The sequence below is a fragment of the Otolemur garnettii genome, unplaced genomic scaffold (assembly GCF_000181295.1).
Source record: "Otolemur garnettii isolate 467f Iridium unplaced genomic scaffold, OtoGar3 scaffold00003, whole genome shotgun sequence".
NCBI lineage: Eukaryota > Metazoa > Chordata > Mammalia > Primates > Galagidae > Otolemur > Otolemur garnettii.
In genome coordinates this window covers 3,525,139-3,539,232 of record NW_003852398.1, presented here as the reverse complement: position 1 = coordinate 3,539,232, position 14,094 = coordinate 3,525,139, and the positions used below count along the sequence as shown (strand labels likewise).

The 14,094-nt window shown below is 45.5% G+C and overlaps 1 pseudogene; it reads left to right on the top strand.

Moving 5' to 3' along the window:
• The first annotated feature begins 8,153 nt into the window (after positions 1 to 8,153).
• LOC100943385 overlaps positions 8,154 to 14,094 on the top strand; it is a 35,843-nt pseudogene continuing 29,902 nt past the window's right edge.

Sequence of the window (14,094 nt, the reverse complement as noted above, 5' to 3'; positions counted from 1 at the left end):
GTTCGGCGAAGTGTCCAAGTCCTCTCCCATAACTAGGGGTGACAATCCTACTTCAGAGAGCTGCTTTCAGGATTAAAAAAGATAATGCAAATAAAAGCACCCTGAAAATAACAGTTCTAACTTTTCCCCAGTCCATACTAGCTAAGCACAATGGCAAAGAAAACTGTGTTCTGAGGCAGAAGGTGAAAGCATTCCCACTCTGAAATCTGATCACACTGGGCTTGCGCTCTGGTTCCTGGTTCCAGGAGAGGTGTCTTTTGGACAAGCAACCTGTCCTCTCTGAGCTGCGGTCTCCTCATCTATAAAACAGAGATATCCCGAGTCCCCCTGGAGGGCTTGCTCAGCATGAAACTAGACAATGCAGGTGAAGTGTGGACCCCAGGGGCTGGTGGGGAATGTACTAGCACTTCTGCCATGGCCACAGACATTGGACCCCTTTGTGGCATTGGGCAAGAACTCTGTAAAAACCTTAGAAAGACAATGAAGACATAGGAAATGATGAATCATCTCTGCCAAGCCTTTACACAGAGTTTGTCATCACCAATAAAGGTATTTGCAGACAGGGAGCATATTTGGAAATAGGACCTGGGAGCCCCAAGGTGACTGATTTTCTTGAGTTGCCTTTTGGAACCCACATACCACATCCTGCCCTCTCTAGAACGGACATATTGCCAAAAGCTAGTCACATATCAAGAACAGAGTAATCAAACCTGGGACAGCTGGCATTCCGGGGAGCTTTGTTCGCTAACCTTAAAAACAAACCCAGCCCACTGGCAATAACCCATCAGTCTGCTTGAGGCAGGTCAGAGCCTGGGGACCAGGAGCTTTCCTTGTCTGCTTGTTAGAGTGACAGCCACAGAGATAAAAGTTTAATGTGCTGATTATATTTCTGTTTTCAGGTGCCCAGTAGGATTGAATGGACTCCCTCATCTAAGGAGTCCCAGCGGGTGGGTGTGTGAAATTGGAAATGGAAGGGGACTCGGTTGATAGAAAGGCAATACCACTACATTTTTAATCAGGCCTCTAAGTGCCCTGGGCTGTCCCCAGAACTCAGCTGTAGAGCTGGGTTCAGGTATTTTCACATTTCTTGGGCCCGTGTTAGGTATAAGCAACAGAACAGAGGGACTGGGCTGGAATCAGCCCCCAGGAATGGAACCCCTTGTAGGAAAACCAAAGGAATAGATCCAAACATACTTTCATGTTTCTCCACAGGCTCAAAGTGAGCCATGCTAACAGAGCCTGCCCTTATAATGAGAAAGTGTGCTGGGAAGCTGGTGTGGGACAGGAATATGCTCAGCCTCTCCAAGTAATATTTAACAACAGCAATTATTGTAATAACAAAAAGAGCTCTTGCTATTAGGCGCCTACTATAGGCAAGGCAGTTTTCTAAGCACATAATTTAATGCATTTAATTGTCAGCACAGCCTTATGAGGTAAGGTGCTAGTATTCCCATTTTATAGAGGGGAAGACTAAGGCTCAAAAAGCAAAAAGAACCAAGAGGTAATATTCTTAGATTCACGTGGGCCCAGCTATCAAAGAGCCTACAGTCTGGCGATGGGGTCATTAGGTTGGGAAATGGATAAATAAATTGGTCCCTAACTATAGAGACATGTACATGACCTCAACACAAATAGATGAGGCCAAGGAAAGAGAGAGTGGGGAGAGGATGGGAAAGAAGGGGGTATTCAAGCCTGAAAGACTGGTAGGATTTGAACAAAAAGTCAAGATGGAAGGAGAAAGGGGGAAGGGATTCCCAGGTGAGGACGCTCTCAGACAAAAGCACAGAAGCAAATCCGGACAGCAGGAAAGCATTCCAGTGTGGCCAGACCGGGCACAGACAGAAGGCAGGGCTAGAATGAGGAGGGGGTGCTGTGTTAGGAAGCCTCGAGGGCCAAGTAACGGGGACTGGACTTGATTTGGTAAATAGTAGGAACAACTAAAGTTTGGAGCAGTGCGTAGCCCAAACCATTCTCTCTCTTGGCTTAGAGAAGGAAGTAGAACAAAAGTGGGCTTTGGAGTCAGGCAGTTCTGGTACTAATCTTGATTTTCCTCATGGATTTGCTGTGTCCTTGAGAAATGTACCCAACTTCTCTGAACAAAGAGCATAGTCACATGCATTTCATAGGTTTGGGGAGAGAATTAAATATGATAGTGTATGTAATATGTGAGGTATGTAGTAAGTACTACAGGTGGTAGCCAATATTGTATCACTTATTTATTTATTTTTTTAGAGACAGAGTCTCATTTTGTTGCCCTCGGTAGAGTGTCGGGGCATCACAGCTCACAGCAACCTCCAACTCTTGGGGTTAGCTCTTGTCTTAGCCTCCCGAGTAGCTGCGACTATAGGTGCTCCCCACAAGGCCTGGCTATTTTTATTTTTAATAATAGAAACTCTTCAATTTTCATTTTCTTGGTATTAAGGCTTTGTTTTTCTAGGATCAGACCTTCTGAAACTGGAAATATAAAGATCTACCTTCTATTTCTATATGAACTCTTACTCAACCTTCAAGACCCATTTTAAAAGTTCCCTACACTATGAAACCTTTGCTAGTACAAAGCAAGTCACTCTCTGGGCCATGCCTTCAGCCTGGCCTTCAACACAGTATCTAGTAATTGTGTCTGTTTAGAGTCTATTTTCTCAGCCAGCTTGGACCTTCTGGAAGCACAGAAACTGCTATACTTCCCTCTCTTGGTGCTTCTCCAAGTGTGGTCTGTAGAACCCTGGGGGACCTCCACCTCAGACCCTTTCAAGGGGTCCTTAAGGTCAAAACTATTTAACTATTTGCACAGTAACTCTGGGATGTTATTTGTCTTTTTCAGTGTGTTGTCATTTGTACTGGTGCTGGTAAAGCTGTTGGCACCTAAGTCCCAATCAAGGTAGTGGCACCAAAGTGTCCAAGTAGTCATCATAGTCTTCCCTGTCACACATTTGGCATTAAAATGCCTGCCAGTTTCACTTAAGAATGTTCTCAATGAAGCATTCAAATTATTAATTTTTAAAAATCTCAACCCTTGAGTACATGTCTTTTTAATAATCTGTGTGAAAAAAATGGAAAATAGGTGTGAAACACTTTCATTGCCTACCGAAGCACGATGGCTGAAGGTAACGTCTAGGAAAAATATTGTGATTATTTGAATTGGAGCTGAAATAGCCGTGTTTTTCATGGAATATCATTTTTACTTGAAAGAACTGACCAATCGTGATTATTCAGATTCGGGTATTTAGCAGATGTTTTCCCCAAAAGTAACAAAATAAACCTGTCACTTCAAGAAAAGCAATTGACCATCTTTGTTGCCAATGATAAAATTCAAGCTAAGTGAAAATTAGAAGTTTGGAAAATTGTATCTGCCGCTGTGAGCTTGGCAACTTCCCATTGTACTTCTTTGAAGAGAGATGTGGTAATATTGACACATAGGATTTCTTGATACTGTATAACAATATGTGTCAATATTTGAAAGATTTTTATGAGCCACTGAAGCAACAGTTTCCAAATGAACAGCTTATGATGTTATCAAACCACGCATGGCTGAGAGGTCCATTCAAAGTGCAAGATCAGGGTGGGGAAACATTTTGTGTCGGGAGGCCATGTTAATTCAGCTGCAATCAAATACAGCCACATTCAAGAAACATTGAGTAGATAGACTTAAAAATGCACATTATTTTGGAAAAAATCTAACTACTATGTGCTTAATTTCAAAAAATGAAAACTATTTATTAATTTTACAGTTAACTCACTTTTTAATGATTTTGTTGTGTCTGCTTTTTGTTGGAAAGCATATTTATTGCAGCACGGAAGACTGCAGTTTCTGCTGATCCTCTAGATGGGTATCAGTCATTTGTGACCATAAGGGCGTCTTGATTTGGGTTAGGGAGGAGAATGTAGATTCACAGCAATAAGCACTTGAAAAGCAAGAAAGCATTTTACAGGCATGTTGCTGACGGTGTGGGTATTCTACTGTATTTTTTCATATTTCAGTGGAATCTTTCTTAACATCAAACAATGACTTTAAACTGCCATCTACTAAGAGCTCAATCAATGCCAGCTGTAGTTCATTAGGTGCCTTGGTGATATCAACCGGGTGAGGCTGAAATGCTAATTTGAGTGTGATGTCACGATTCTCAAAGTCAGTAAACTTTTCATTGTATTCTCCAATTACAGGGTCTATAACAGCTAGGTATTCTTCAAATGATTAGCATAGATCATCCTGCTCATCAGTGACCTTTGCTAACTAGGGAAAATGTTCATTTGAAATTTCCTCTTGAAGAAGTGTTTTGAAAAAAGGTAAATGCTTGGCTATTTTGCCACATATCACATATGAATTTGGTTTTGCCTTGAGAAGAAATATTCAAGTAGTTTTGATTTGACATGCTTTCACACAGAAATGCTGCAGTCCTGTCAAAATCTTTCAATAACTCACGTTGCTTATTCTGTCCTTTATAAAATGTATAAAATTTTGGCTAGCATCTGTCCCTGTGATAGCCAACACACTTTAGGATGATATGGCAAATTTGTACTGAAAACCTCATTGTTCAACCTTAGCATGTTATAAAACTGATGCGCGGGTTTGCAGGAATATAGTCAAGAATACTTACAACTTGTTGCAAAGTGTTACCTCAAATAGTAGCTTTAGCACAGAGATTTGACTGAGGCAAGATACAATGAGAAGAAATGAGAGCATCTAGATCTGTTAATACTTTTTTATTTGTGCAACAAACCCTGCATGTTTTCCTCTCATGGAAGGTGCACCGTCTGTGCCTGAACTGTAATAAGCATGACATTTATCTTGACAGCTGTTGAAGACCTCTATTCTTCATGTTGTATTTTGTAAGAGTGCCCAACATGAGTAATTCTTCATAATAAAGAAAATTTTCTGTTATGACCCGAAAGCATAAAACCTGAGCCACATCAGTAGTATCAGTTGATTCATTCGAAGTGATTGAATAGTATATATTTTCCTTTTGAAGTATCACGTGAAGTTCTGTTAAGTAGAAGGATAGTTCATGCTGCCAACCAGTCATGGTTCTCCTTGAAAGAGGCAGCTGTTTGTACTTCAACATGTTATTGAGATCTAAGAATCCTACACCTCCAAAACAATGCATTCTTCTATAATTTCTATATCACTGAATGGCTTCTCTATTTTCCCGAGTATATCAGCTACTTTATAAATTACTTCATTGGCATTATTTCCAGGTCTTATTGCTGCTTGAAGAAATTGTCTTTGCCTTTACTTTTCACCTTTTAATATTTGCAATACAACCTTTCACACCTCTCCCTGTGAGATATTTGTGGGCTTTATGAGTGCTATGGTGCTGGTGAGCATCGAGTTTATGGAGGTTGATACTGCAGTATCACACAGAAAACGAACCGTCTTCTCTTTAGCAGAAAGAAAGTAATACTGCATTTCCTAATCCTCAATTAAAAAATCTGTTTTCTTCAGCATTCTCTTGGTCTTCTTTAACATGATAGCTTGTTTATCAAACAGAATTAAAAAATTCAATTGAGCTGTGCAACTATTCATAAATGCTACTTCATAAATGCTACTTCAAACATTAACACAGTGCACTGTTGTCAAAAGCTGATAATAGACCTGACCCCCATAACCACCCTTATGTGGTAATAGCAACAGTCAGATAAGGGAAGTTAGACTAAATCATGAGCACAGCAACCGTCAATGAAGCCTCTGGCTTACTAATGTTCTAATTCTGCAGGTCAATCTGGGAGGATTATTTTGTGGAAGCTTATTTTATTTTTTGGTATATTATATACATTCATTTAAAAAATAAAATAAAAATATGAAAGATGAACACTAATGTATTAACAAAAATAAAAGAATTTGTTTTGTAAAATTTGGACTCCGTTGGAAGGCCGTACTTAAAGACCTAGAAACCCACATGTGGCCTTAAGGGCACAGGCTCCCTACCCCCAGGTAAGATAGACCAGTGTATTTTCATATGACAGAGGAGATAAAGTTAATTCACATGGTCTTGGACTTTCCACAGCAACAATCCTTAATCACTTGTCAAGTTTTGGTGTAGTATCAAAGAAAAATGTCCATAATTAACTCAAAAGAAGAAAATACTTCTCTCTCTCTCTCTCTCTTTTTTTTTAGCTACATACCTGTGTAAGAACAGATCGTCTTAATTTGCACCAAAGATATTGGACCAAATTGAACATGAAAGCAGACACGGCGATCTGTCTTTGCTTAAGCCTAACATTAAAGGGATTTGTAGGTATGTACCACAAAGTGTTGCTTCTCATTAAATGTCTTCATTCTGCACAATATAGTTTATTTCCATAAAAATGTTATATGTTAGCATGTAATGAATTTATCATTGTTATTTTTAGATGAGCGAATAAATCAACAATTGTATAATTCTTAAATTTTTATGTCGTATATAGAAGCAAGAAGCTCTTTGTAGGCTTTGGTAATTTTTAAGTATAGAGGGGTCCTGTGACCTGGCAGCTTGACAGCTGCTGACCTAGCTTATGGCCTGGCACACAGTAGGTACTCACTAAATAGATGTGGTGTCCATGCCTTTGAGGGTGATGACAGACTCGCAAAGAAATAGAAACACTGGGCTGAGTAGGCCCAATGTCACTCTGGTTCTCCATTCTTTAAAGGCCACTGTTTGGAATACCTGGTCCCTCCATGGCTCTAAACAGGGGCTGGACGTGGCCACCCTGTAGCTGCTTTAACCTGAGTTCTGCTGCTTGCTTCATGCTAAGCAGGATAACTCCCGCACTCTCACATCCACATCCCAAATTGCTCCTGTAGATTGCAAAGTCTATTCCATTTGTTTGCTGCCTTTGTTCTTGGGTTTAGGCCAGATTGGGAAGCCCACAAAATTGCTGAGACAGTAATTTGCAATTAAGTTTAAGAAATGTTAGGGTCAAGACTAGGGCAGATGTAGACCCTTTTTAAAGATGGGACTTTTTGGAGTAAGGCAGAGGTAGACCACTTGTCAGGGACCCTCCTCTGCTGCCTGCAGGGACAGAGGGAGAGGACAGGATGACCTCTCTCCTTGCTCAAAAGCAGAAAGGGCTGGGGGGAGCAGTGACCCTTCCCTGACACCCCGTAATCCAATCTCCCCTCTCCTTCCTCTCTCCTTCCCCACTGATCCCTGTGGGCCTGAAAGAAAACATCTTCCCGGCCGGGTTGAGTGACTGCCTGTCATTAGAGCTGAGGCCACGATACACTTGAGGAAACAGTAATGGGGCCTGGGAAGAAAGCTAATTAGCTAATGTAGTAAAACATATAAATAAAGAAGCACAACAACCTTCCATGCTTTCAGGGCTTGTGGAGGTTGAGGTGACCCTGGGGCTTTGGTGCCACCAAGGCCCTTTGTGAGGATTTTACGCACCCAGGCTTCCTCTGCTTGGGTCTCAGTTGGGAAGAGGCTGTTGGAGAGGTGAGCTGTGGCAATTCTGAAGGAAGACAAGTGCCTTTGGGAAGTTTCTTAGGTTGAGTTTTCCAGGAAGCAGATGCTGAGACAGCTGGTGTTTTGGGGAGTAGGCTTGGGTTGCACACCCATGAGGAGTGAAGGGTGAGGGGACAGAGGGGCAGTTGGGCTGTGACACAGCTGCAATAGAGGCCTTAGCTGGTCCTTGGGGAGCCCAAGAGCTGAGTGGCCCTGTGGAGGTGGCTCGAATAGAAACAAAGGGTCTCAGGTTATTTCCTCCCCAATAACCATTCCTTGGACACCAGCTGTCCCCAGGGTGGGTCTAGAGCTGAAGGCTACACAGGTCTCTTAATCTGGTGCAAATTAAAGAGAAAGGCTCAGCAGAGCCATCAGGAACCAGCAGTCTTTTTTTTTTTGAGACGGAGCCTCAAGCTATTCCTCTGGGTAGAGTGCCATGGCATCACAGCTCACAGCAACCTCCAACTCCTGGGCTCAAGCAAGTCTCCTGCCTCTGCCTCCCAAGTAGCTGGGACCACAGGCACCTGCCACAATGCCTGGCTATTTTTTGGTTGTAGCCATCATTGTTTGGTGGGCCCGGGCTGGATTCAAACCTGCCACCTTAGGTGTATGTGGCTGGCGCCTTAAACACTTGAGCCACAGGCGCCGAGCCGAGAAGCAGCATTCTTGGAGTGCAGCGAATTCTAGGTCTTGAGGCCTGGGTCCCTGGGGGGACTCGGTGGATGGTGCACCATGATGAAGCCCACGGAAGGCAATCTGAAGGCAGCTGAGGTAGCAGGAAGCTGAGAGATTTGAGTCAAAGTGTGCAGGAAGCTAGAAATAGCAGAGGCTATTTTAAAATGGAATAAGTCTTGCTTTACTGAAATCAAAGGAAACATAGGGGGCACTCAATGCGTATCTTTTGAAAAAACGTTTGAGTAAGTAAATATGGTAGGTAGCGTATAGGAATCCAGTAGGTGCAGAGGATAGAACTGCTTTCATGCATTTAACCATTTCATACCTCAGTTTTCATTCATTTGTAAAATGGGAATAACAATGGCAACATCGTCACTGATATTTTGTGACGATTAAGCACAGTAGAACCTCTGTGGTTGCCCACCTTCCTACACCGACCACCTCCTTAAGCTGACCTAATTTTCATAGACGGGACATGCACCACGTGTTCGAAGGCCTAGTTCCCTATGGCCACCACCTACATATGTTCATCAGTTTGTGACAGTCCCTTGGGTGATCACCTTATAGAGGTTCTACTATTTCTCTTATTTTAGTCCTCTCCCCATGCCTCTCAGATTAATACCCCTTAATACTTGCCATTTCCCCCACCAGACAGAGAGCAGGCTGCAGGCTCAGCATCTCTCTGGGCAGCAGAACCTGGCTGCATTTCAGGAAGCATTGTTTTGCTCTCATTGTTCTTATTTTTCTGGTGACCATCTATTTATAGCAAGCGCAACCTATTTTCCAATTACCATAGTGAGACAAAGACTTCTTCACATCAATTTTACAAAATAAAAGTCAGTGAGTTGACTTAAAGAAAATGGTGAAGTAAATAAGAGCCCCAGGAGGGGTTCCCAGGAATGACGGAGGTTCGGGAAGAGCTGGGCTTCCATGAGAGAAACGGGAAGTGTCGGGGAGAGAGAACCGGCAGGACTGACTAGAAGCTGCGTTATGCCTCGCAGTGCACGCCACAGAGAAATGCCCTCGGCTTGCCATCTGTGTGGCTTCCCATCTGACACGCCTTCCCCGTCCAGCTCCAGGGCTGCCTCCTTCACGAAGTTTGCCTTGCATTCTCCCCAGGTGAAGGTCACCTCTCTCCTGCTCTGGTCCCAGCACCTTGGCAGTAGGCCTTTTTGATCCTATCAGAACAGTGCACAGAACGTTTGTGCCTTGAGCAGTGCGGGGCCGGCAGTAGGTACTCGGCAAGTGCTCACCCTGAACCTGCACCTCACTAACTCACTGCCGGATGACATGTGTGTGCATTGAACACAGTCAGAGAGACGGGAACCACAGCAAAGCCCCGGGCCCCAGCTGCTGATGGCACAGACTCCTTGTGATTTAAGACTTTACAGTTATAATACTTAAGCTCAGGTGGCAGGGTGGGGGGCAGGGGGCCTGTGTGGGTGGTGGGAGCTCCTGGGAGATGCTGTGGGTTCCTGATGAGGCGGGAGAACCTCAGAGCTGAGGTTGTCAGTGGTGGTAGCAGCTCTTCTCCCGTCCCCAAGAGCCATCTCCTTTTATCAAAGTCACCTCCCTCCCCCCTCTTTTCTCAGGGCCCTGTGCACCCTCATCCCAATCACAGGGTACTCTGCGCTGTCAGTGTCGGCTGCTGATTCCAGGAGAAGAGAGCAATCTGGGGCCAGCAGGCATCTCTCAGCACGATGATTGCCTCTCTTCTGTTTCCACTTGTGGAGAGACGGTTTGGCTTGGGGGGAATCTTCCTGGAAGGCTCTGTTGTCACTCTGACTAGGGTTTGAACCCTAGCTCCTCCATGGACAGCTTTGTGATTTTGGGCAAGTCACCTCCCCTCTTGGAGCCTCACATTTCCATCTGTGATATGGGGATGGCAACCCCTTCCCTTTAGGTTGTGCAGACATAGCTGGTGCAGGGGCGGTGAGTTGGCTGCTCCTGCCCCACAAAGCTCTGTGTTTTTTTACCTGTTAGGCTCTGAGATTACAGGGGTTGGCAGTGGAGTGGTTGGGGAGAAATGCAAGAGAGGGTGCTCCCATCCCATTGTAATGTGTGCACATGGAGGGGAGACCCTATTGCAATAGAAAGCCCAAGTTTTGCCTGTCTCACTTTTTAGTGGGCATAAACATCATCTGAAAGTGCCTTCTAAAATGCAGATTCCTGGATGCTGCTCCAGAGGTTCTAGGTGGGGCCAGAGAATCTGCACTGTAAATAGTCCCCCCACTCAAGTATTCCACTGCAGGTGGTTTCCAGCAGAACCTTTGAGAAGCTCTGCGCAAGATTGTAGTGTGGGACCACCACTGAAAATGAGAGATTCTTCCCACAGATATCCAGATTTCTTTTTCTTTGGGAAAGTCTGAAGCATTGGGAATCCTAGGCCTGCTCAGGATAAGAGCTGAGTAGCCCCTGCTCCCTTTAAACAGGGTTGCTATCTCTGGGACCCCATTAATTTAAAGTCCCAGCACAAACCCTAGTGTCATTTGAGTTTGCAAGCCTGGGCTATTTTCGTCCTGTAATTGCACAGATTAGGAAACTGATATTGGAGCCAAAGTGGTTCAGGTGTGGAGAACTGGCTTTGGATGGCAGCCTGTAAAGAGCTGTCCAAATAGCCAACAGCAACTTGGTGAATGTGGGCTATCCTTGGGGCAGGGACAGCTCTGTGTGGGTGCAGGATGGGAGGGGGTGGCAACCTTCACCTTACTCTCCTTTGGGCTCGAGCCAGCCTGGTTAGGTTTTTGAGTCTTGCAACCAAAGGGATCTTAATAGAAGAAGCAGTTGTACAACTGGGCATCAGAGAGGTGACTCAACTTGCCCAGGGTCAGGAGGCTGGCACCTCACAGTGGCTGGATTAGAACTCAGGTCTGTGACTCTGAACTATGTGATTTTTCTTCAACCTAGCCTCCACGGGCTAGGGGAGAGGTCTTCTGACACCTGAAAGAGGGGAGGAGATGGAGCTGAAGCTGATGCAACAGAATAGGGTGTGGTCTGAACAGAATGTGAGCTAGGAGGAGAGAAGGGGATTGGGCCTCGTAGCTTTGTAGACTAAGAGGTGATGCTTTTTTATATCATTTGTTAATTTATTCACTAAGTATTTATCAAGTGCCTACCAGATGCAAGGCCCTGTGCTCACTTTTCTGATATCTGAAATGCATTGATACCATCAGTTTTCACCCTTCCCATTTTACAGAATGGAAGAGTGAAGGTCAGAGTAGCCCCAGGTCTGGGGTCCTTGGGCTGGCATTGCAAGGCCTCCTGCCCAGGGCACAGGCTACTCCCAGGCAGCCCACGCCGAGACTTGTCTGCTCCAGAACTTGCTGCATATTCAAACCCAACCCCTCTCCCCCATCTGAGCAACTCAACGTAAGGCAAAATTGAATCATTCACGAATGCTCAGCCTATGTCCACCTTTGGCAGATGTATCCACTGTGACATAGGTGATGTTTAACCCTGTGGCCTTGTGCCCTGCACCCTGGCCACAGCCCTCTTTGTGAGGCCCCAGCCACATCTCTTTTGCACCATGTGGGATGAAAGATGCTTGGAGGTCTCAGGAGCGCGTGACAGGAGCCCAGGGCCTCAACAAAGCCGGAAGTGGGATCCAGGCCTCTGGTGCCATGGCAACGGTTGCTATAGAAATGCACCAGCTGTACTCAGCACGACTACCAGGATCTGTGGGGGTTTTTCATAGACTGGAGCCAACATCGAGAGGGGGATTCTCTGTAGTAGTTAGAGCCCTGGCAGGACAGCCAAGTCCCGCCTAGGAGACTCCATGAGTTCACCTCCATCCCTGCCACCTTGTCTTCTATCTCCTCTCCTCACTCCTGGAGCCGTGGGTGCTGGGTCCTGGCTGCTGTGCTCTTAGCCTGCAAGGGCCTTTCTGGCCTCTCCCCTTGGTTAATTCCTACTCACCCTCCAAACCTCATCGTGATGCTTTCTTTCACTTAGCAAATGCGTCCTGTAAGCAAAGCATAGGACACTGTCTGGCTATCAGCGATACAATGGTGACCAGGAAAGACAAGGTCCCTGCTCTTGTGGAAAGGTCAGTCTAGGTGGGAGGGACATGGCAGCAATGGAGTACTCAGAGAGGAACAGGACACATTCAGACAGCACCAGGAGGAAAAGAAGACGGCAACAGGACAGACACAGTGGGACGTGGGGGGTTGGGGGTCAGGGCAGCTGTGTCCAGGGAGCAGGCTCTGTCCTCCTGAGCCCTCTGGCTTGACTCACCTATGAGTTCTGGTCCCACTGCATGGCTCTTGCCCCTGAATCATAGCACTGATGACTCTATAATGCCTCTGTCTGCCTTCCACCCTAAACTGCTTCCTCCTTGAAGGCGGGGGCCAAGTCTGATTTGTCTTTGTGTGCCCAGTGTGGGACTTGGTAAGGCACATACACTCACCGAGTGTGCTCTGGGGGTCAGGCAGTGTCACAGATGGGCTCTTATTTCCCATGTGTGTTGATTCTATCACATAACTATGATTTTATCACATTTTGTCATTTTGGAGATTGAGGAACCAGGGCTCAGCCTGAGTAAGTGAGTGACTTCAAATCCTGAAGCTTGTACATGAAAGAGCTGAAATTCGAACCCTGTCTGGAGCTGTCTGGGCTCCTTGTATGTAATGCGGCCACACATGTATGGAGGGATCATTCACATACCACACAATCCAGCCTGTGAAACCATCCATGTGAATGCCTTTCAGTCTGTTCACAGAGTTGTGCAGACATCAGAACAATTCATTTTAGAATACTTTCATCATAAAACAAACAAACAAAAAAACCCCTGTCTCGAGCCAGAACCCCCCTGCCTCGGCTTTGTAGGAGGACTTGAAATTCAGAAGTTGGCTGCGGTTGTAAATTTAGAGGTGAAGATTTCTGCGTGGGCTGCCTGCCTTTCTCTTGGCATATTGGTAATCAGCTTTTTCCTCACTGGCATTTTAAATGTATACACTCAGCTTCTCTGAATTAAGACCCTAATTCTCCACTGGAAATTTCAGAACAACCTACGGGCAAATAACTTGAATTCCAGGAGAGCCTGCAGAGGGTTTTCCTAGCTGGAACACAGGGCGTGCTGACCATGTGCCTCCCAGAATGTCTGGAATTCCCCAGAGCCTGTGTTTGTGAAGCAGACGGCTTTCTGGAAGCCTGACTTTGTGGCATGTGCTAGCAATAGAAGGGGATGGAGCCAGGGGGCCTGCGGCAGGGGGTCTTTAAACCCATGATCACTCTGCAATTCCCTTGTGAAGGGCCTGGGTTCAGTTTACCCAAATGTCCAAGAGCAATAGGTGGAGTCAGAGATCAATTCATTCGCTTCTTATTGACGAGAGTCCACACCCTCTTCCTCCTTCAACTAACCACCCATATTTGAATTTCACCTCTAAAGACATATGTGATGTATCTATGGAAGTATTGAAGAGTAACTGGAATAACTTTTTCCCCAGTGTGAAGCCCCAAAGAGGTCACTTGTCTTTTTAACAGGTGCACTGAAGCCCTCAGTTGCCTCATTTATCAGAATGTTCAGCGTCTTTCTACTGGCCCCATGCCCCCTCCATTGGAATTGGGGAAGAAACTCTCCATCTCCAGGGGTCAGGTTGCCCCCAAAGACAGGTGAAGTGGGTTGTAGAAAGCCTCTTCTGTCCCGGGTCCTTTTGCCCCCGTATGACTCCGCATTCTCTGTCCTTGATCAGGATCCTCATGTATGTGACAGTTGAAACAGAAAAGATTTCTTAAAGGTTGTTTATTGTGCAGCTTCCAGAGTCTTCGAGAGGACAGAGACCCAGACATGGAGGTCACTCATGTAGGAACAAGATCCCAGACCACCTCAGACCATCTCCCTTCACCTCTGTGAAGACACCACTGTGCCTCCACTGGGCAGAGACGCTACCACCTGCACCGTCGACAATGCTGGCCCCTGATCCAGGGCTGACACTGCCTCAGCAGACCTGTCTCAGCTCACAGCCACCATCCTTGCCAGAACGAATTCCATGCTGTCCCT